Source organism: Pleurodeles waltl, chromosome 8 (genome assembly GCF_031143425.1).
Source record: "Pleurodeles waltl isolate 20211129_DDA chromosome 8, aPleWal1.hap1.20221129, whole genome shotgun sequence".
NCBI lineage: Eukaryota > Metazoa > Chordata > Amphibia > Caudata > Salamandridae > Pleurodeles > Pleurodeles waltl.
The window spans coordinates 40600943-40624843 of record NC_090447.1 but is presented as its reverse complement, the minus strand read 5'-3'; positions in this window follow the sequence as shown (position 1 = coordinate 40624843).

Below are 23901 nucleotides of genomic sequence, written 5' to 3'. Positions count from 1 at the left end.
GACTGAACATGTTAGTGGTGCCTTCTCAGCAAGAATGCACTCTTAAATCTAATGGGTACTTTTACACTTCTCCCGTTGTGACTGAAACACTAATACATATATGCCACTGAACTGTGGGATTTAAAGAGCTGGATGTCAGATCATCTCCATTAGATACTGGGATCTTTTTGTTGGAATCATCTTTCTATTAAAAAGAGAAAGATATACTTGCAGGTATACTCAAATAAATATTCACTCTGAGGTAAATACAAATGACAATCCATGTACTTGTTACATGAAGACTTCACACCCAATTACGTATCTAAAATGGGCTCAGCTCAGGAACCAGGTACAGAGAATTGTCTGTCAAAGGAACATAAAGGACTTCACTTGGATAGGACGCTACCTGGAATATTGCAGTCTGGAATATCATGTACAAGAATATTGTGAGACCATAATATTGTATCCTAAATATTAAGGACTAGAATATCAACAAACAATCCCAGCAGAATACCAGTGCGTTACTCTGAATTGACAGGAAGGAGGAGGACCGGCTATTATGTTCAAGGAAGGCACACTTACGACAAAAATGGTGGTATCATAATACAAGACTGTACTTATCACCTGCAACATTCTTGGTGACTTAAACATTTAAACTGATAAAGCTCAAATGCCTCAACAAACACCATCTTATCAGGCTTTGCCATGCAAAACAATATAATTGGGCCTACTCACATAACAGGTCATAACTTAGATCAGCAAATCAATCCACTCAGCTGGACAGATATTCACTTTATCTCCTTTTCACTCAAGATTCTTTGAGATCTCAATTACTTCAAAAAAATTTGACAACAAACTAAAGACACAGGAATAAGTGGAGTATAGATGAAATTGGAAATTAACTAACCACAAACACTCAATTAAGACTATAAACTTGATATAGATGCTGTAATACTGGAACACCATCACCTTTGAAAAAGCAATCCTGATCCACCAAACATGCCAAAAAAATAACCCATTGGAGGAACTTAAATGAAAAAAAAAAGATAAAAAGACAAATATCAACATGAAAAGTTCAGTTGACCAATATAGCATAGCAACGCTACTTCTTCTGAATCATTGTACCAGTTCTACATCAAACCTTATAAAAGAAGTGTTGATTCATTTTTTCATATATTAGTAAGTGCAGCAAAAAACAAATAGTGAGCATAAGCATTCATCCGCACTCTCTAAATGTGCTCTTCCTGTAGGATTTTTTCCCCTTATAGTTACATGAGCATGAGTAATCGCTTAATTGACAGTAAATGTGTGTCAAAGAGTAACATGAAATTACTGTAATTACTCTGATTACTCTAGCGTAATCGAAATTTCACCCAGCCCTTGTTTAAATAGTAAGAACACTTTTAGCTCGCACAAGAATCTGCTTGAACTCTGTAATCATGTTCTGCTGCATTTAGTAGTATTTCCTACCACAAGAATACATCTGTCTTCTCAAGACAAGTAGGCTTGCAACTGAGTAATTTCCAGCTGTTTAATAAACTTCAGACCTTGCTTGAGTTTTTTTACTTTTATTAGGGTCTTCTCCTCCCATGGGTTGCCTATGAAGTTTCACCTTTTTTGGACCCCTCCGGCCTCTCCCTTCTAGTCTAGAAGACTCTGACTCATCTTCCACTAGCCTCAAAGAAAAGTTAGAGTGGGAGTTTCCTCAAAGAAACCGTAAAACAGTATAAGCTACAGATTATAATTTTCCCAAATGTTACCTCTAATGCACCTGCCACCATGCTCATACTGAGTATAAAGGCCTTTTCACTCCTACACTCCTGTGTGCCTATGCACCCGTAGTCCCTCCCCAGACCACCACCTCCTTAATGACCAAAGATGTAAGAATAACACTTGCCTGAGCCCCCCCGGCATTATGACATTGGACACAGCAATGCCCTCCTGTCCTCCTGTATTTACATACCTTGTAGGTAGCTCAGCATCTGTTGCGGCTCTCCTCATTTCTGGGAAATGGGTCAGAATCCTCTCCTTTCAACCACACAGGGAGGTCTGCCTCCTGCAGACCTTCAGCTGATTTCTTCCACTCTGCAGGCTCCATCGGTTCAAAAAATCCTTCTGCATCCCTTCTTTGGTTCTTCCTCCATCATCTGTGTAGTTGTTCGCCATCTTGACTCCTCTCCTCTCTTTGCCTCTCTCCAACTCTTCCAGGTTTTTAAACATGATTTCCCGAGGTAGTGTTTTGATGCTACACTCGCTTTCAGTAACTAGAGTGCTGGTGTTCCACATCTCTGGGAGAGAGGTGTCAGCCATCTTGGAATTCTTGGCACAGAGCAGTCTCCTGATTACAGCATCCTTGCATCCATTTTGGATGCAAGGGTGCATTTTGTGTTAAAAAATAGCACTAAATGCCAGGAGTAGGTTGATGAAAGGTCCTGCCCCAAGATCACATTTAGTGAGTGGAGGCATTTTCCAGACTTGATGTTGGGCACCTAAAGTAACATTTTTTTCACCAAATGAGAGAAATGTACATTACAAAATTGTGTGAAAGCAATTGAGGGATCCAAAATTGTCAACTTTAAATAGCAACCCTCTGACAGAGCTATGCCTGACTTATAGCAGACTCCTGGCAGTCTTCAGCACAGCGGTACCTCAGTGATCTTGGAAAAAGACCACAGAGGTTGAAATTAGGCCCTTAATATGATTAGATTTGTCTAAGAATTAAAAGGTTTAATAAAGTGGAGGGATTAATGTCTACTTAGAGGTGGTGAAAAGACTCTAAAGATAATAAAGTTAGCAATTCTGGGTAGGAAATGTGACATGAGAGGTACCACAGGAGTGGGTTGAGCCTCCCCTTTCCAATGGTGCTACTCTACCATGGATTCCTGCTTGCCAATCACAGAAGGGAGGGTGATTGCTGAGTAGTAATCCTATTAGTTCACTGGGGGATATGTTTTTCAGGAAATCAGCTCCCCAACCCAGGTAATGGGGCTGGTTCCACAGGGGACACACATTTATTTTGAACATGGAACAATTGTTCAGCACACTTCAGCTATTAGCAAACTTCACACTGATTTAAGGTAATCAGTATATCTTGTAGGGGTTTTCAGCCAGTCCATTCCATCAGTTGTTCTTTCGTTGTGTCATTCATGTTTGAGTTCTGCTCACTACAGCATATAGAATGAGGCACAGAATCAGTCCATTTCTACCATTGACTACATTGAGGGTGGACATGCTACTCTTCACATCCCCACACAGAGTAGATCCCTTGAATGCTATAGGGGATTTTTGAGCCAAAAACATATTTGTGCCAATATTGATTTTAGACTGATGACCATCCACCAACTCCCTCATCAAGAAACTATGGGCCATATGTATGAAAACATGAGCTTGCAAATCGCAAATATCGATTTTTAAGAAAACGCTATTTCTGAGTCGCAATTGGCCATGTAACAAAATTGCGATTCGGAATTAGCGATTTCTTAAAAATTTGCATTCTCGCAATTTGCGATTTTTTTGCGATTCGGTAAAAAATCACAAATTGCGAGAAAGTTCAAGAATGCACACCTGGAGGAGCCTGATGACATCACCAGCAGGAAATGAGTCATCCCAGGCAGTTTCAGGTGCCACACCCAAACCAGCATCCTGAGAGAGAGCAGCCCAGCCACACAGAGCAGCACTCAGAAGGAGCAGAAACACCTGAGCCAGGATGGAGACCCCAGGACCAGCACAGGAGAAGGCAGAAAGGAAGCGCAAGCTTAAATTTAGTGAACAGGAGCTTGAGGTCCTGACTGAGGAGGTGGTGAGGAGCCATGACCGCTTGTTCGGGAAATCTTCACTCCAGGTTCCTGAGAGTGAAAATAGAAGATTATGGCTGGACATTCAATCAAAAATCTGTGCCATTGGAGTGGCACAGTGCTCCATAGAGGAAATTAAAAAAAGGTGGTATGACCTGCGCCCCAGTGCAAAGGAGAGGGTGGCAAGGAGACTTGCGGAGGCCAGGGGTACAGGTGGCGGACCACCAACAGAAGCACCATCCACACCGTTGGAGGACCTGGTGGAATCCACACTCCCTCCCTGAAGCTGTGACTGGGGTCACAGACATCGACACCTCCGGCACACTGAGTACCAGCCAAGGTAAATGCAATGATGTTTGTGAACCCGATATGTGTATGCACAAAAGCCCCTTAGGAATTAGCATGTAATGTGAAGCAGTGTGTGAAGTAGTCCAGTCCACACCTTAGAAGCAGCACAACAATGCATTATGGGAGTGGCAGTCCACAAACTAGTACAGACAGTAGCATAACAATGTAATGAAGTATAGTGACACCCAAGGTAACACAACACACAACACCGTGTAGAGTAGTACCTGTACCTTTATTGCCATTTTCTGACAGATAATGTAACATACAGAACTGACATGCTGCATATTGTTGTTGTAGGTGGGCCAGGCCCAGCAGCCACACACAGTGCATGTGTAGGAGAGACGGACACCCATCAGCCCTCGGACACCAACACCAGTGGGTCCCTCCACATATCCACTGTCCGCCGCATGCCCAGGGCACTACCACTGCCAGAGTTCAGCGGCGACTCGGATGAGCACTTGGAAGGGCCAAGCACACCGTCTGCACCAGACAGGCGCAGCCAGATTCTGGAGGGCAGGGGTAAGTCAGCACCACGCAGTATTGCAACTGAGTCCCAACAGCAACATCATGAGGCAGGTGAGGGTCTGTCCTTATTCGGGGGCCTTGAGGCTGCTATGTTGCAGCAGCAGCGCCTGCAAAACAAGCGGATCCTCAGTTTAGACTGGAACCTGCGAGTGCACAACCGACACATGATGGGCCTGCATCGGCAACTGGACGCACTAAATAGCAATATTTCACAGCTGCGTGAGGGACAGGTGCAGGCTTCAGAGGACACCAGGGATCTAACTAGTGCTGTCCGTGACCTCTGCCAGGAGCTGCGCCATGAAAGGGTTAGCCGCGCAGACAGGAACACAGATTCCGGACAATGTTTGGCAGCTACTGCAGGTCCTCTAACAGGATGGCTAATTCCACTGCACTAATTGCCCGTCGCGCAGTGGCGGCACAAGTGGAGGCTGCACATAGCAGCAGGGACGTTGTCCAGGGACTAGTTCACATCACAAATGTGATTGAACACATAATGGGACAGAGATCTGCCACTCCCAGTGAGGTAGCCTTGGCGGACACAGAGGACAGTTCAAGCATCAGTAGCTTTGCCGTACCAGCAGCAGACACCAGACGGCGCAGTGCCAGGCGCAGCACTGCCACTGAAGGTGAAAATGAAGGTGCCAGTGACTTAACTGGGCACCGGAGTGGTGTGCGTGGGAGAAGAAAGTGACTCTTGCCGCTATTACACTGCTGTTGCCACTATGAGGGAATAGTGTGTGACTCTGTTCATTAGTTAATTTGCGTTTCTAACATCACCTGTTTCATTTATTTCTCAATCATTCATTACCTGATGTAAGGTAATAAATGTATATCACTACAGGTACAGTTGTCAGTGGATTTTTGTCATTCATACTCACGTCTGAAATGGTTGTGTGTGATGTCGGCACACCTCTGCCTTCCCTCTGCTGCACTGGTCCTGTCTGCTGGCTGTAGAGGTGGTATGGGATCGTCATCCTCATCTGATTCAGTGTCACTGATTTCTATATGTATGCCCCTGGTTGTAGCTATATTGTGCAAGATTGCACAAGTAGCCACTATTCTACATGTGGTCTCTGGACTGTACTGTAGTGCCCCTCCACTTTTGTGGAGGCAACGGAAGTGACTTTTCAGCAGGCCAAATGTACGCTCCACAACATTGTGGGTTGCCCTGTGTGCTGCATTGTATCTCCGTAATGCTGGTGTTGTGGGATTGAGGTAGGGCGTCATCATGTAGGTGCGCACTGCGTAGGCACTGTCTCCTGGAAGAAACAGAGGGTACAATGAGTAAGTGAGCCATCGGACGTCACTACTGCATAAATGCACCAGTGTACAGAGGGAAAATACCTAGTAGATATCCTTCACCAAACTCCCCAGCTAGCAGTCTTGTGTGAATGCCGCTGTGGCGAAAGATGTACGAATCATGTGTGCTCCCTGGGTACCTGGCCACGAGATCAGTTATGATATGGGAGGCATTGCATATCACCTGAATATTCATGGAATGTTGGTATTTACGGTTTCGGTACACATACTCTGTGGCTGATGGTGGACAGATTGCCACATGTGTGCCATCTGTGGCACCTAGGATGTGGGGGAACTGTGCTATCTGGTAAAACTCTATTTTTGTCTGCTGTATTTCCTGTGGGTTGTGGGGGAATCTGATGTACTGTTGGAGTTTGCTTAGCATGGCGTTGACAAATGCATTGAATAATCTGGAGAGGGTACTCTGTGAAACCCCTCCAGCTGCTGCTATGACCCCTTGATAGCTCCCTGAGGCAAGTAGGTGTAAGGAGCATAACACCTGCAAATGGGTGGGTATGCTGTGAGTCCTTAGTGTTCTGCGCTGCAGTATGGGTTGTAGCTCAGCTATCAGATCAAGTATCATGGCTGAGTTCAACCTATACCTCTCAAATATTTTCTCCTCTGTCAGGTCAAAAAGTGTAATGCGCACTCTGAAAATGCGCTCCTGTCTCCTCCTCCCTCTCCTTAAACTTGCCAAGATCCTCATCCTCCTCGCCATGATGTAGAGTGCAGCCATTGTGGAAAAGACTCTGAGGCATTCTGGGCCTCTTTATATAGGTTGCACCTGGTTACCACCTGGTTTTCCTTGGTGGTATTTTCCATGTGCAAAATGCCATTCTGCGAAACTTCGCTAATTGCGATTTTTTGATGCATCTATTTGCGACTTGGAATTTGCGAATCGCATTTTGCGCCTTGCAATTTCCTACTAGAAATACCGAATCGCAAAATGAGACTCGCAAAACCAGGTCGCAACGCAAAAAAATCGCTATTTTTGTGATTTCTCATTTTTGGTCTGCGAATGCTTTTCATGCATCGCAGACCACATTTTTGCACTCGCAAACGGGGAAAGATTCGCCATACAGACCATGCTCAAGAGTTAGGTGACACATGGGCTAATATTGCTGCTGCAGATGCCCGACAAATTGGTGGTGCTAAACCTGAGCCTTTAGTGACAGAGCTTCCTGGTAGGATTATTGATTACATGAAAACTATAATGCCTGCGATGCGTGTAAACTGGGATAAATTGTCTGCATGTAAGCAAAAGAAAGAAGAAACGGTATCAGATTTCTTCACCAGGTTTGAAGAAACGTTTGTGGACCACAGTGGTCAAGATATGAGCACGGAAGGTGGTCAACGTTTGTTCGTCGATAAATTTGTGCATAATCTGCTTCCTGAGTTGTGTAAAAAGTTAAAAGATTCAGAAAGTTCTTGGGCAGTTTCCTCTTCAGAGCAGATATTGGCTACTGCACAGTACTACGAAAATAGAGATAAAGATGAAAGAGATAGAGTAGAGAAGAAAACTAAAGAATTGAAAACGAAGGTTCTGTTACAACAAGCGTACCCGCCACGTGGTGGTCAAAATAGTGGTGCACAGAGTAACTATCAGAACAACTATCAGAATAACTATCAGCCCCAACCGTTTCAGAGAAACTCGCAAAGAGCCGAGTATGCTCAACCACGTATCCCAGTAGGTCCCAATCAGTGTTCATATTGCAAGGAAGAGGGTCATTTCAAGTATAGTTGCCCTGCTTTGCTACAGCGCGCAAATGGTACTTCTGGTTTAAGAGGTCGAGGTGTTCCACAAGCACCTAGAGGAAGAGGACGTGGATATGTTCCCCAGAGCGCGCGCCCATTCCTCCCTCAAAACTCAATGAACAGATTTGATCAACAGGTTAATGCATCTGGTAGGACGGCTCAGTACTATACTGATGATTACTATACAGAGGGTGAGCATTTGGACAGTAATGATTGCTAGGACAGCCATAGACAAAGAGAGGGAGTTGTTTCAGTTCCAGTAGATCAGAGTGGGCCTTATGTTAAGGTGATTGCATCAGGTGTGTCAGAACCTTTTCTGTTGGATACTGGTGCTACCAAGAGTTCTATTATGCACTCAAAACTCCCTGGCGCACCTTTGTCTGGCGAAACAAATGTATCAGTAGGGTTTTCCGGCGCCCCAGTTAGAAATCCGATTTCTAACCCTATATCTCTTTCTATTGGACCTTGTAAATTTGAAACACCCCTTATTTTGACGACAGGTTGTGGCGAGAACTTGTTAGGATTAGATCTGTTAAAGAGATTGTATGCGACATTGTATTGCTCTCCTTCTGGAGTGCAACTCACATTGGGTAAGAAAGTGGTTTCACCAATGTATTTGTCAAAGGACAGATTTCCACCAGAATTTTCGTCTCTTCCTAATACTCTTTGGGCTACTGGAACCTAATGATGTAGGTCTTTTGGAAATTCAGCCATATGTGATAACATTAAAAGCCAATGTTAAAATGCCATGTATTCCCCAATACAAGATCTCTAGTGAAGGGGAAAAAGCGTTGTTAGCAATTATTTGTGATCTGATTGAGAAGGATGTAATTGAAGAGACAAGAGGCAACGTTTGCAATAGTCCTGTTTTGCCTGTCTTGAAGCATACTGACCCTACTCAGCCACATGTTTATAGGTTTGTAATTGATCTTAGAGAGGTGAACAAAATAGTTGTGCCACAGTTTCCAGTCGTCCCCGATATCACTGCATTGTTGACAATGATTCCAGCTTCAGCCACTTGGTTTTCAGTGATAGACCTGAAAAATGCTTTCTTCAGCATCCCTATTGCAGAAGAGTGCAGGGACATTTTTGGCTTCAATTTGGGAGGACCAAGCTTCAGATTTAAGAGAGCTCCTCAAGGCTATTGTGAAAGTCCATCTATCTATAGTCAGGCTTTGAAAGCACAAATTGACACTCTTATGTTACCTGATGGCGCCACTCTCATTCAATATGTCGATGATTTGCTAGTTGCTGCAGATACTAAGGAGATCTGCAAAGAAGCAACATTGTCATTATTGCGTCATTTGTCTGATTTACACCACAAAGTGTCCCTTTCAAAGTTACAGTATTGTCAAAAAGAAGTGACCTATTTAGGTCATCTCTTTTCGAAGGAGGGAAGGCAACTGACCCCAGAGAGAATCAGGGCTGTTGCAGCAATGAGTGTGCCAAGAACACAGAGGGAAGTGCGTGCTTTCTTGGGTATTACATCATATTGCAGACAATGGATACCTAATTTTTCGTTAATAGCCAAACCCTTGGTGGCATTAACTTGTAAAGATACACCAAATCCCGTCCCATGGTCTGAAGATTGTCAGAAAAGTTTTGTCGAATTACGTGATGCATTATGTTCAGCTCCTGTATTGGGTACCCCCAACTACAGCAAGGCTTTTACATTGTATGTCCATGAGAAAGAAGGTTGTGCGTTAGCAGTTTTGACACAACAGTTTGGAGACAGGGAGCGTCCATGCGCCTATTTCTCTTCAACCTTAGACCCAGTAGCTAAGGCACTACCAAGCTGCTTAAGAGCGGCAGCGGCAACTGCTGTTTCTATCCGACAGTCTGCTGGTTTAGTGATGAATAACACATTAATCGTAATGGTTCCACATGTAGTGGACACGTTGTTAAACAGAACCAAGACACAGCATTTAACTAGTGCTCGATTGTCAGGTTACGAGTTGACATTGTTAGCAAGCCATGTACATATAAAAAGATGCACTACACTTAACCCAGCTATGTTATTGCCAATTGTGACGGAGTTAGATACTTCTGAACAACATGATTGTCTCCATAGAACAGAAGAAGAAATGAAAGGGAGAATAGACCTTCTGGACACTCCCCTTGCAAAGAGTGATGGTATTTTGTGGGTGGATGGTTCATGCTTTAAGCTCACGAATGGTGACACGACTGCAGCGTATGCTGTGACAACTTTGTGTACGATTGTTGAAGCTGCACGTATCCCACACAATTCAGCCCAAGCAGCTGAGTTAATAGCCCTAACAAGAGCATGTACAGTATCAAAAGGAATGAAAGTGACTATCTATACCGATAGCCAATATGCGTTTGGTGTGGCCCATAGTTTTGGGCGTTTGTGGAAGGAACGTGGGTTCCTGACCTCGCATGGAACTAAAATACAGCATGGTCAGTTGGTAAATGAGCTCCTTGATTCACTTACTTTACCGTTGCAAGTTGCGATTGTGAAGTGTAGCGCACATAAAAAGGTTACTGATGATGTTGGTCGTGGGAATGCATTTGCTGACGAGGTCGCAAAAGAAACAGCAAGGAATGTGATGAGCCGAATGTATGTCGCGGGCCCTGCAAGATGGATGGGTGATGTTGGAATGTGTGAAGACACGATAGAAAGCGTGAAATCGATTCAAGCTGAAGCCACAGAGAGAGAATTGAGTGTGTGGAGAGAAAGTACGGGTAAATTGGATGCGAATGGTTGTTGGGTCGAGTTGTCAGAACATCAAAGATGGTTGCTACCCGATGCGTATGTGCTTGCAGTAGTTACAATGGCTCATGGAATGGCTCACATCAGTGTGAAAGGGATTTGTAAGTTGTTGGCCCCAGTATGGCAAAATGCAGGAATTCCCAAGTGCGCAGAAAATGTGGTTAAAAATTGCATGGTATGCCTGAAACACAACCATGGTAGAGGAACCCCAACTCCAGCTGGTCATTTTGCACCTCCTACGTATCCGTTTGAGGTTTTGCAGCTAGATTTCATCCACATGGAGAGGTGCAACAACTTAAAATACGTACTCGTTGTTGTTTGTGCCTTTTCAAGATGGGTGGAAGCCTATCCCCTAAAAGACAATACTGCGCTATCTACAGCCAAAGCACTTGTGAAAGAGTTCTTCCCTAGATTTGGAATGCCGAGAATGATCTGGAGTGACAATGGAAGTGAATTTCTGGGTCAAGTGATGAAGAAAGTATGCGAAGGGCTAGGCATAAACCAAAAGTTTCACGCTGCAAATCACCCCCAATCAGCTGGATTAGTGGAGTGCTATAATGGCACTCTAAAGCTAAAATTGGCCAAGATACAAGCGAGCTCTGGTCTTAAATGGCCTGACGCTCTACCCTTAGCACTCCTATCAACCAGAATGACTGTGCATTCACGAGTGAAACTTAGTCCTTATGAAATAGTCTTTGGCCGCCCGGCCAATATATGGGGAGTGCCCAGGCCCAAGAAGTTTAGCGAGATAGAGCATCCTGTTTTGCTTGACTATCTGTATGAATTGACGGCTAAATTGCGTGTTTTACATCAACAGGTCCACGACACCTTGCCTCCGGTCTCTGAATCTCCAGGTCATCCCATTGAGCCTGGATCCTGGGTTTTAATAAAGAACTTTCAGCGAACCAAAAACGAGCAGCCCAGGTGGACCGGACCGCACCTCGTTTTTCTCTCCACAAGATCAGCTGTTCGAGTAGAAGGGAAGAAACACTGGATCCATGGGACCCATTGCAAAAGGGTACCCCTACCTCTGCCATATGACCGGTGGGTCCAGGAAGGTGTCGCTGACTCAGAGACTGAAACCGTGCCACGTTTTCTGCCTTTCAGCGATGCACGAATAAAAGGAACACTCACTGAGAAAGAAAGTGATGGCATTTTACAATCAGAAGTATCACCGTCAGTTCAATTGGACACTACAGAACCTGAACTCCTTTTTCAGGACCACACGATACCTGGGACGTTATAATCTACGACCAAGAATAAAGGACAAATAAAACAGTTTACTTTTCTTCCCTTTAGCAAAGTTCTCCAATATGGAAAATTATTTTTGAATGACTTTTTTTTTTTTTGTGGTGTTTTTCGAACCTCCATCCGGGTTCAGCTGTAGGATCGTGGCTGAAAAGACTTAAGGGGGTAGCCTGTGGACACAAGGTCTACAGGTCTGGTTTGTTCTAGGGCAGCCTGGAACATTCAGAACACTCCTAAGTGAAGTAAACCAACCGCCACGAACGGCAACGGTTAGAGGATGGAATCTTTCCAAAATGGAGAACATGTTGAAAGACTGAGTTTCAAGAAGAGAATATGTGAAACGATAACCAGGAAACGGTTTTTGCTGCTGTGCATTTTTATGTTATTTAGTATACTTATGTTTTTTATAGGATATGTTTTATTCTGTTTTAACGTGATATTGGCACCCACTACCTCGTCTACACCTCCTCCTTCCACTGTTTCCCCACATTCTTTTCAACTCCTCCCTAAACATGAATCTGCTAGGAGACTAGAGTTCATTAATAACTCCATCATCCAGCTTTTGCACCAACACCAACTAGTGATAAATACAACTAACTGTTGGGTGTGTGGCCTTATGCCTCACACAGCAGATAAAGGTATCCCTTATCTGATCCTGCCTTTCAGCCACAATGGTTCCGTGTGGGCATTCAAAACGATATTCATCTCTGCACACTACCCCCTACGTTTTGCAGAAGACAACCCTAAGAAAAATGCTTTAGTTAAAGGTATCATAGACATGATGAAGGACAATATCTTCTACGAGACTATCCCCAGAGATGAGACAATAGCATATATAGGATGGAACATGACCGGATATGAAGCCACAATGAGTGAGAAACAACAAGCTAAGATATCTTCCCTGATCTGGGTTGTACCCCATCAGGGTCACCTGTGTCTGCAAGGTACTGGCAAGAATCCCAGAGCTCAGCTAGGGGAAAGCGTCTGCACTGAGACATATGTCTTCGCATCTCAGACCTCCCCTCTGCTCTTGGTACCTATTTCATCTGCCATGATAGAGCCTTTACATGGTTGCCCCCTGACTTTTCGGGCACATGCTTTGTTTCGTTCCTGTTGCCCCCTACCTACACAGCAGCGGCAGATTACCACAAGACAAGGATAGTTAGAGGCGTCTTCAGTGAAGAAGACACTGCAGGACAAGAATTTGGGGACTTCGTAAAGGGTTTTCTGCCGTTCTGGGGACAAATAGGTAACAGCAGGAGCATAAGGCAATTGATAAGAGTGGTTGAATCCACCGTGGCTGAAACCGCTGGTGCCCTTGGTAACTTGACTGCTGAGCTCCAGTCGGATCGTCTTATGACCCTTCAGAACAGGGTCGCATTAGATGTCATACTTGCAGACCGGGGTGGAGTATGTACATTGATCCAATCGAGTTGCTGTGTTTTTGTCCCAGATAACGCTCCAACAGTATACCAGGCCATCTCCAAACTGCATAGAATTTCCGAATCTATTCATTTAGATAGAGGAGATTGGTCATTAATGGGATGGTTCTGGGAACTGATATCAGCATGGGGATGGAAGATACTGATGGTCATTGGGATGATCTTGGCCATTCTTTTCCTGTTCTGTCTATGCGGGCAGTGTGCTCCTGCGATATGTGGCCTCTGTGTTACATCATGCATAAGGAAACCTGCACCAAGAGACGAGCTAAATACTAGGATGATGTTACAGCAACATCTCAACGACTTTAGAAACATAGACCTGGACTCAGATTAGCATGAGAATAGGTTTATTGCCTATGTAAGGGCAAAAGGAGGGTTTGTGGTTCTAAAAATTCTGGACCCATGTAATTTACTTTGCCACAGCAGTACGATTTTAGTATCAAAAGACCGATAATGACTAGTACACTAAGCATGAGCATTTTCGCTCAATTCCAGCAGCATTTTCACCTCGAAATCGCCATTTTCGTCCTGCACTCGTGGCTCCCATTTTATACACGGCAGCCATTTTTAAAAGTTGCCCTCACATAGGCTTATAATACAGTCAGATTTGATTCCAAGGACACGTACACCTTGATTGACTTTTCTCTGACCTGGGCAAGCTGGAATCATTGCCTCAGGCCAAACCTGTTTGGTCAGTCCCTCTTCCAGTGGCCGAATCAGATAGCATCAAGGCACACCATGCCATAAAACCCTTATTATCGCTCACACACCCTGCCTAATCTTGCTCACACCTGCACCTGCTCTTTTCTTCTTCTTACTTTACGAGGGGGAGGTGCCCGTTTTTATTGGGGGTCCACACTTATCTGATGTAAAATACTAGGCCTTGCCGGGTAATTTATTATGGGTTGGATGACATGAAATATGAGGTTTCATCAGGACACTGTTTTTTCCTTTGTAGTGAAAACATGTGAATGACCAACCAAAATGTCAAGAATGTTTGCCTGAAGCTTAAAAAACTGTATATAAGGAAACCTGACTTTGCATTGACACACAGTCTCCTGAGAACATACAAACCGTGCTGTTACTTGGTTGCAGCCAATAAATTCGATCTTTGACTTCACCTAGAAGACTCTGAGTTTCTGTGGTCTGAATGAGGAAAGTACCCGAGGTCTTTGGGTGTACCCTGGCACCACTGGGTTACCGGATCAGTACCGGTTCTGAAAAACCCAGTACCTCAGCTCCTGTCTTCTCTGTGCTTTTTCCCTCTTTCTCACTGCTTTCTCCTTGCTTTTCCCCCCTGTTTTTTTCGGTGTGCTTTCTCCTTACTTTTCCTTCATTATCACTGCTTTCACCTTGCTTTATTCCCTGTTTTTCTGTGTGCATTCTCCTTGCTTTTCCCTCATTTTCACTGCTTTCTCTGTGCTTTTCTCCCCATTTTTGAGCAGCCTTCCCACGCAACTACGGATCATCACCACTTCCGGAATTCTGAACGGCCCTCAAGACCTAGTTGTTCGAATGAGCCTCCAGGACCTGCAAGCGGCTTGATACCCTAGTCTACGTTTGACAGTATATTAAGGTTCAACAAGCATTTTTGTGTGAAACTACGCTAATTCAAAGAGAGAGTACACAGTGATGCACCATCTACAGAAGGGGAGTGTGGGTGAACTGCATCTGCAAAGACACTATTCCAGCAACAACAAAAAAGCACAAATGGATTACGTTAAAACAAATCCTATAAGTATGTCAACATGTTTTCTGAAAGACTGATAATAGAGAGTTCCTCACTTCAGAACGCATCCTAACAAGTGGATTTCTGAATGTTGTGCATTTAAGTCTTTGCATCTTTTCCTAATCGATTTCCTTTTTCTGGGGAAATCTGTCAGGGGAAAATTGCAACATGTGGTAAATTATGCACAACTCAATATTCTGACTTTGTACAACATTCATTTGTGCCCGGACCAGATTTTAAAACACAACTTTGTATCAGGGCCTAAGTAAAAATATTATATTTACCATAGGCAGGGAAATGTTATATCAATAGTAATTTGCATGGTCCCATATTGCTAATTTTATGGACTTGGGGTGCAGTAGGATTTGAATATGTTTCATCGTATTGTTATTGTGTTTATACAAGACTCCTAACAAGATGCCTGATCCTGTTTGTAGATGGGTAACACAATACTCTGCGGAGAGCCATAGAGGGAACTGTGCATTTCTGTGGTATGACGAATATGGAGAGTTTTTTGATGTCATGCATCAAGACCAGAGGTAAACTCCCAATAAAATTAGCCACAGATAGGTTGTAGTGATTTTACCTACTGGATTCTCCAACCGGTTTGTTGTTCCAGCAGTTAGCAAATCCCAAAGCAAGTGCACTGGCCGTCCTTTAAACAGGCAGTTAAGAATTTCGCATTTTCATTCCAGAATGGATAATGCTGCAGCAGTCCGGGCTGGACACAAGGTGATGGGGCTGGGGTGCCTAAAGCCCGTTTAGCCTAATGGGTCTTGCACACCTGTGTAGTGTACGCAATGCTAAATACCCAATTTTAAAATGTAGCAAATGTAGTTAATGGAGTTGCTCCAAATACTGCTCCATTTGTTGTGCAGGACATTTGATAGCACCCTGCAGAAAATGTTTTCTCGACTGGCTGCAGAGCTGGATTCAGCAGGACAGGTTTACAAAATTTTTGCATTGCATTTGCATTATTTGTATAATACAGGCCAGATACAAAGTCCTTTCCAGGACATACAAACCAATGCAAATTGGCATTTACGATGGTTTGTAAGAAAAAGTAACACACACCAATGTGAAGTGGGTGTTCCATGGGTGGTCCTTGGGCGTTCTTTTGTATCCCTTGGCTTCTGATGCAGAATCTTATCTACAAACAATGTGGACAGGATTTTGTGGCAAAAATTAACGTCACTTGAAAGCAGGCATTATAAGGGAGAATTGTGCGTTTCTTCTAACTTATCACACTTTGCATATGTGTTGCACTCTACAGCACACATATAAAGTTGAAAACATGTTAACTCTAGTCTTAGCATAGTAATGTGTACTAGAAGGGCATCCTTCCATTACAAAGCTGATGCTAGACTGCCACAGACACCTTTTCATTGAGGTGCAGAGGTGTGTGCGTGGCGCTCAGCTGCCTGGTCCTGCACCTGCACTAGGAGAAAGCAAGATGTTGCAGTATGTCTGTAGATGTGGTGCTTACCTGCCCTCTGTACCGCGCAAAGTAGTGCAGCACACAAAGTTGCCTTCTGTGACAGTTTTGTAAATCTGGGCCCACAAGGTAAGGACACTGAGCATAATCTAAGGACGCTGCCATATCTGGAAGCCTTCAACTACATGGATTCTACTTGTGGACGTTGTCGTAAAAACTTAGAAAGTCTCAAAACATTTTTCTGTGATTTAGCATGATAACTCATCTGATACCTGGCTCGATCTCTGATCTGCATATTCCATCACATGATATAACACAGGACACAGCAGGGATATCAGTCACTCAATGAACCACTTACGTCAGAGTAATTTCCATTAGTTTGTGCAGCGTTGTTGGAGTTCGTTTCTGCAAAACTTGTAAAACTCACAAAGTTTGTGAAAAAACAACAGACTATATATTAAGATTTTCTTGAGGTAGACTTGGAAAAAAAAACACTTGTTACCTGTACGTCCTCAGAAAATGTAATATTTTTCCAGAAGCTCATAAATTCACTTCATGAAACTTGTACAATTTCGACAACAGAAAGCTGGTCCCCTCCCCCTAAATTGGAAACAGTTAATTTAGTTTGTTTAAGAGGTTCTAAGCTTGGACATCTAATTCCAGAGGATCAAGAGTTTTCACTGCAGAAGCTTCATCGATTGTTGGAGAATCTAAATTCATATAAAGCTGCCCGAAATGTGCAAGTCATGGTCACTTGTTTGAGAGGAGATTTAGCTTTCAATGTCCAATAACTTTAAAAACAGACATAAGCGTCACTTGATCAGATCAACATAAGCTTCTTACAGTGAAGGAGTCAAGAGTCAGCACTCAAAGTGCTTTAAACGTCAGGACATTTATATCAGTTTCTGATTGCAGCCAAGTACCAGAAGGAAATCAGAATATTTCTTGCAGGGCCTTTAGCAGCCTATTAGCCTTCTCCCCTGACTCCCTCGCAGATTCCTTGCTGTTTGCAAAAGCAAAACGATGAAGTTTCCCCAAGTGACCCGGAGGCCGCTCGTTTCCACATTTGCACTGAAGAAACAGTGGGTTTCTTGATTAAGTAAAATGAATCGAATTAGCGCCAACATTCCCATTGTTAATTAGGAGAGTGAGGAACATTACCTAAACATATTAAATTTGGTGTGAATTGACAAACTGACACATGCACAAATGCACTAAGCATAATTCGTTTTGTAACTTTTTAAATATATATATTTTTTTTTCGGGGCTCCCAAATTTGTGTCTCTTGCCGCTGGTCGTACTCACAGATATACGACTTGCACGGAAAAATGCAGGAACGGTGGAAAACTGACGAAGATTGACAAATAACCAGGCCTTCGGAGCTCAGTGAGGAACAAGATTGGTTTAAGAACCTAGCTTTAGTGGTAGTGAGTTCCAGCGCCTCGGAGATAGCAGTCCATGAAGAAAGAACCTATGGGCTGGTACCTACTACGAGCATTTGTTCACCACATCGCAGGGAGTTATGTAGGGCCTTATGGATAAAACACATTGCTTTAAAGAATGGACCAATGAGTGAATGAATAACTTTAACGTTCAGTTAATTAAAACTTACAAATAAACACAAATGAAAACTAGTAAGAATCAATCACTGTATTGCTTAAAACCACAATAAAAGTCCATCTATCCATCTGTTTTTAACTGATCAGTCCCAATTCCCTGACTCCATCTGCGACAGTTATCATAAGCCATTTCACACAATTGTTACATCAAAATGGGAACATAATAGTTATTCCAACTTACGGTGCTTTGGGGCATATGTACATGAAACTGGCGCAGCACAGCGCTGTGACAAAATTGGCAGCGCTGGACTACGTCAGTTCAGAAACGCAGGGATGCGCTGTATTTACAAAAATACGGTACACCCCCGTGTTCCACCTAGAGCTGTAGATAAATTTAGCTGCCAATGCAGACATACTTGCACCATAGTGCAAGAGTGTCTGCGTTGAAGGGAATGATTGTTTATGAGCAGGAAGGTGTCCCTTTCAGCATATAAACAATCTACAATGGTGATTTGGTACATCTATGTGTACAGCAAAAGGGACACCTTTCTGCACATAAACAATCATTAATGGCCTGGTGCTCTTTTTATGGTTGCTGCAGAATAGAGTTAGTTTTTGGCACAGCATCAGATTTACGATATATTGTAAATCTAGGACTGCGTCAAAAGCAATGGGTGTTGCGGTGGAACGCCCATAGCAGCACCCATTGCACGCCCCTCTGCCACAGAAAAAGGCTTTGGAGGTCCCCATATTTACAAGGCAGCGTTAAGCCACAAAGGGTGGCTTAGCACTGCCTTGTAAATATGGCGCAGTGCACAGCGCCACAGGAGCATTGCTAAAAGTGATGCTCCGGTGGCACTAGGGGCATGTGAATATGCCCTTTAGTACCATAGCTGTCTTCAAAAAATGCCAAACTAAGGTGATTCCATGTGCAGTTGAAAGCATAGCTGGTGCGAGCTGCAGAATAGAGACATAGGTGGTCATTCTGACCTCGGCGGTAAAAGGCGCCTACCGCCGGTCAGAAATCCTCCATAATCCCGCCGCGGTCGCGGAAACCCGCCACGGTCATTCTGACCCGCAGCAGCCAAACCTCCGAAAATCCGACAGCCACAACAGACCGCCAGACCAGCGGTCGGCGGAAAAGTGGAGGTGACAAAACCTCCACCGTCACGCCAACAGAAATACGCCCATGCCATTACGACCCACGAATCCACGCGGCGGTCTTTCAAACGCGGTTTTCCATTGGCGGGACACACCGCCGCGGTCAGAATACACACAAACGAACAAAACTCAGCCACATTGGCCGATTTGAATTCCACACACCTGATACACATACACACACCACTCCCACACACACACACAATACAATATAAAACACACACCCACATCACCCACAAACCCCTACGACCAAAAATTCAGAAAGAAGGCCAGAGCGAGACACCACCATCCACAAACTAGCAGCCACAGCCACTCAACACCATCACCCACACAATATCCACACACAAAACAACACACACCACCACACTCAACACACTTAACTACACATACTCCACCCCACACATCATACACACCACCCCATGGCACCCCAAAGACACCCCCGCTTCTCAGACGAAGAACTCAGGGTCATGGTGGAGGAAATCGTTCGGGTAGAGCCCCAGCTGTTCGGCACACAGATCCAATACACCAGCATTGCCCGGAGGACGGAGCTATGGCAGAGGATTGTCGACAGGGTCAACACTGTGGGACAGCACCCCAGAAATCGGGAAGACATCAGGAAGCGATGGAACGACCTACGGGGGAAGGTGCGTTCCATGGTATCCAGGCACAACATCGCCGTGCAGAAGACTGGCGGAGGACCCCCACCTCAACCCCCACAATTTACAACATGGGAGGAGGAAGTCTTGAACATCCTGCATCCTGACGGCCTCGCAGGAGTCGGCGGAGGACTGGATACTGGTAAGTTGAAGCTTCACTACTGCTTCCCCCCCACCTGCATGCCAAATCATACCCCAACCCTCACCCCCATCCTCGAACCCCACCCTCACCCCCACCCCCATCCTCACCCCCACCCTCACCCCCACCACCATCCTCACCCCCACCACCATCCTCACCCCCACCCCCAGCACACCTATTCCCTGCCAATGTCTCACCATCACAACCCACACATCCCAAAACCTAGGCCTGCATGCGTCCACTAAGCATGGACACCCATCACCAAAGCATGCCCAATGCATATACACATCCCCCCCACAAGCCACCCTCACCAAAGCCCCCACACACGAATGCCAGCACTTGGGGACACGGGAACCCACAGATACACCCATATGCCACACATTGAAACTATAACCATACCTCTATACCCCTGCAGGACCCGACCGTCAACACACCGCCGCGGAGGGCCCAGAATTCTCCACACCCCCCACCCAAGAGGCCGTCAGCGATGACAGCAGCTCTGTCGACCTGGACACTGATGACCAGCCCGGACCATCGGGGACCTCTGGACAGTCGGTTCCCCTCACACAGGCACAGGCCACTACAGACCCAAACCCCTCTGGGAACACCAGCACAGCTCCCACCCAGCGGGCCCATGCCTCTGTCTCCAGGGCGCGTCAATCTGCGGTGTGTCTACCACTACAGGGCACCCAGGATAACCCACCACCCCAACAACAACAGGGACCTGGGGGCAGTGGTAGTGGGCACACCGGCCAGGGGGCAGAGGCCCAGGGAAACAGGGCAACTCGGAGGGCAGCTGTGCGACAGGGGGGGGACGGGCCCAGGGAACCCACTCTCCACGAGGCCCTCACCACCATCATGGGAGCATACAACCGCTCCCAGGAGACGATGGCGACGGTACTGGCCCGGTTCCAGGAGATCCAGGTACTGCAGGAGGAACACTATCGGGGGTACAGGGAGGACATCAGAGCCCTCACCTCCACCCTGGTTACCATGGTAGGGCTGCTGCAGGACCTCATCAACACCAGGACGGACACTCAACAACAACAAAGGGCCCCTGCCACTAGCCTGGACCAAGAACAGCCAACCACCTCCGCCGGCGCTAGTGGACAGGAGGCCCCCGCACAACAGCAGCCCACCAGACCCCCACCTCCTGCAGGAGAAGAACCACCCCGCAAGAGGGCCCTGAGATCTCGCAAGAAGACAGAGTAGGATGTCAAGACCCCCGCCAGCAAAGGATACCACCTGATGTCATCCCACTGTCCCACATTGTCACCCTGTCCATCCTTGAACTGCCCATGCTCCATCTCTCCACAGGCCTCTGGACAATGCACCTGTGTGACTGTTACTCTGGACTCTGCCATGGACATTCCTTCACCATAGCCCCCACCCACTTGAAACCACCCATCCCATTTTGAGCACTGAAATAAACACCTATTTGGCACAAAACTATCTGGAGTCTGGCTGTGATTTCAAAATATTGTAATTGACATGACAGTGCAAATATGTCCTTGTACATAGTGAAGTCAACAAACAGCTGCCACAAAGCTGTAGTCCATGGGGAAACGAAGCACAGGACTCGTAGTGGGGACCCCAGATCTGAAATAGGGAGGGAAAAGCCACAACTCAGTCATCATACACTGGGGCAAATAGACAGGCAGCAGAGATGCAGGAGAGTAGTTCACATTTACTAAATTATGTTTGAATTGTTACCTGTGTCCTATTGGAAGTACTGTTCAATGATTCTGTCCCTGTTGTCTGTTTCAGCCCCGTCGTCTTCCTCCTCGTCACTCTCCACAGGTTCCACAGCTGCCACAACACCACCGTCTCGACCATCCTCCTGCAGGAAAGGCACCTGGCGGCGCAAAGCCAGGTTGTGAAGCATGCAGCAGGCCACGATGATGTGACACACCTTCTTAGGTGAGTACATTAGGGATCCACCTGTCATATGCAGGCACCTAAACCTGGCCTTTAGGAGGCCAAAGGTGCGTTCGATCACCCTCCTAGTACGCCCATGGGCCTCATTGTACCGTTCCTCTGCCCTGGTCCGGGGATTCCTTACTGGGGTCAGTAGCCACGACAGGTTGGGGTACCCAGAGTCCCCCAATAGCCATACACGGTGTCTCTCTAGCTGTTCCATCACGTAAGGGATGCTGCTATTCCTCAGGATGTAGGCGTCATGCACTGACCCTGGGAATTTGGCATTTACATGCGAGATGTACTGGTCAGCCAAACACACCACCTGGATGTTCATGGAATGGTAACTCTTTCTGTTCCTGTACACCTGCTCCCTGTCTCTTGGGGGAACCAAAGCCACATGGGTCCCATCAATGGCACCAATGACGTTGGGAATATGTCCAAGGGTGTAGAAATCACCCTTCACTGTAGCCAATTCGCCCACTTCAGGGAAAATGATGTAGCTCCTCACGTATTTCATCAGGGCAGACAACACTCTGGATAACACCTTCGAAAACATGGGCTGAGACATCCCAGAAGCAATTCCCACTGTTGTCTGAAATGACCCACTTGCCAAGAAATGGAGTACTGACAGGACCTGCACCAGAGGGGGAATCCCTGTGGGTTGGCGGATGGGGGACATCAGGTCGGGCTCCAGCTGGGCACACAGTTCATGTATAGTGGCACGGTCAAGACGGTAGGTCAGGATAATGTGGCGTTCTTCCATTGTCGACAGGGCCACCAGCGGTCGGTACACGCGAGGATTCATCCGTCTCCTCGCCAAACCCAGCGGACGGTGCCTAGGAAGGACAACATGGAGCACACAGTTAAGCAACCCACAGGTACGTACTCACAGCTAGCACAGTAAACGATTCTCTATGCAGTGAATGGCGTGTCTGAGTGGCTATGCAAGGCCTAGGCCTGTGTGACGCAGTTGAAATTGAGCCATGTGGACCCTCGAAATGGCGGCTGCCTGACCTGTGAAGTGTGACAATGGGATGTGAGGTCAATGCGCTGGCGTGGCACACCGCGGCGGTCAGCGGTCGAAGACCGCGGCGCGAAGCCGCATTGGTTAACATTGAAGCCTATGGGTTTCAGGAGCCAATGGCAAAGGGCGCCGGCGGTGGCGGTACGCACCGCCGCGGTACGCACCGCCGCGGACGTGACCGCCATTTTCTATCTACTTATCCACTTGCGACTTGAACTTTCACAGGAGAGGACCTATACTGCAAGTGTTGCTGTGACCTCGGTCTGGAAGGGGGGCCTGGCGGGGGCCTGGCGGGGATGGGGGGCATGTTGGGGCTGGCGGGGGGCATGGCGGGGGGCCTGGCGGGGATGGGGGGCATGTTGGGCCTGGCGGGGGGCCTGGCGGGGGGCCTGGCGGGGATGGGGGGCATGTTGGGGCTGGCGGGGGCATGGCGGGGGGCCTGGCGGGGATGGGGGGCATGTTGGGTCTGGCGGGGGGCATGGCGGGGATGGGGGGCATGTTGGGGCTGGCGGGGGGCATGGCGGGGGGCCTGGCGGGGATGGGGGGCATGTTGGGCCTGGCGGGGGGCCTGGCGGGGATGGGGGGCATGTTGGGGCTGGCGGGGGGCATGGCGGGGGGCCTGGCGGGGATGGGGGGCATGTTGGGGCTGGCGGGGGGCATGGCGGGGGGCCTGGCGGGGATGGGGGGCGTTGGGCCACTGGCAACGAAAATGCAGACAAACTTGAACGTGGTATTTCTCCCTCCCTGTACGTGTCACATAGGTCCGCGCCCATGAGAAGATCGGGATTTGGCGTGCCATCGCCAAGGAAGTCCGGACCCTGGGGGTCCACCATCGACGGGGCACCCACTGCCGCAAGAGGTGGGAGGACATCCGCCGTGGGACCAAGAAGACCGCTGAGTCTCTGCTGGGGATGGCCTCCCAACGTAGGCGGGGTGCCTGCCGTCAACTGACCCCCCTGATGTTCCGGATCCTGGCGGTGGCCTACCCTGATTTGGATGGGCGCGAGAGGGCAGCACAGCAGACACAAGGGGGTGAGTCCAAGCATTATCTACTCTGTTGTCGCGCAGTGGAGGTGTCTGGGTGGGGGAGGAGGGCTGTGGGTCCCCCTAGGCCAGGGCGATATCTGTAGGCTGGGCACCCCCGTAAACCCCTGTGTCCC